This window comes from Rhyacophila brunnea, unplaced genomic scaffold (assembly GCF_057557595.1).
Source record: "Rhyacophila brunnea isolate RB1 unplaced genomic scaffold, BYU_Rbru_1.0 scaffold_9, whole genome shotgun sequence".
NCBI lineage: Eukaryota > Metazoa > Arthropoda > Insecta > Trichoptera > Rhyacophilidae > Rhyacophila > Rhyacophila brunnea.
In genome coordinates this window covers 43,352,004-43,353,036 of record NW_028233361.1, presented here as the reverse complement: position 1 = coordinate 43,353,036, position 1,033 = coordinate 43,352,004, and positions in this window count along the sequence as shown.

Here is a 1,033-nt window from a genome sequence, read left to right as displayed (position 1 = left end):
GGCGACGAGCCGTTGAGCGATTATATAAGTACTTAAATGATTACTGAATTAGCAAACCCGGTTTTTTTGTTCTACGTTTCGGGGCCATTATTATTTATAAATTTATTATCGTTTTTAGGTATAATAATATTATAATGCGGTAAACATTTACCTCAAACATAATATCTCAAATTTAAGAGGCACTGTTTTTCAATATTTCATCGTGCAGTGACATTATTAAATTATGATGACATCGTAATTATTTTTAATAATTACGGAACTATTATCTATTACTAATAATAAATGTAGTGTTTGTCTGTGCTTTTAAAATCTTTGACTATTTCTATGATACCTAACCACAAAATATGTTTCTTTATTATGTTTGTCAAATATAATAGATTTTTAGAACGTCATAGCAGCTATTTTTTATAATTCCCACCAAAATTGACATTTGTGTTCAGTATTGTTTCACGTTTGGCAAATTATCATGTAAATATATACAGTAGTTGTACAGCGTATACAAATTAATCAAATCTATTACAACTAGAGTTGGGTTTCGGGAATTTCCCGACGGGAATTCTCGAGAAATTTTAGAGATTTTCCATCCCGAATCTCGAGAATTGAAATTTTTAATTTTACGGGAAATCCCGGATCTCGAGAATCGTTTCTCGGGATTCGGGATTTCCTTATTATCAAATATTAATTGAAAAAAAACGATTTTTTTTTAAATTGAAATAAATTAATAACATATGAGTTCGAGTGTGTCACACAGTGTGCGATCGTATGATTTTAGTTCTATAAATAGATAAAGGATTACATCTTTAACGTTATTAAGGTTTAAAAACGAACTAAATGTATTTGAAAAAACTGGACAGAGAACACAAAACGTTCAAAGGCATTTAACACAATAATTAAGCCAACGTCGACAGAATTTTGTGTCTCAAAAGCGCACGCGATTGTCAGACGCAGCCATTGACAGTCTGTGTTTCTTGAAATTCTATTTTAAAAAGTAATGTTTTGAATTATTTTTGATTTTCTACTTCTATTTATTTCG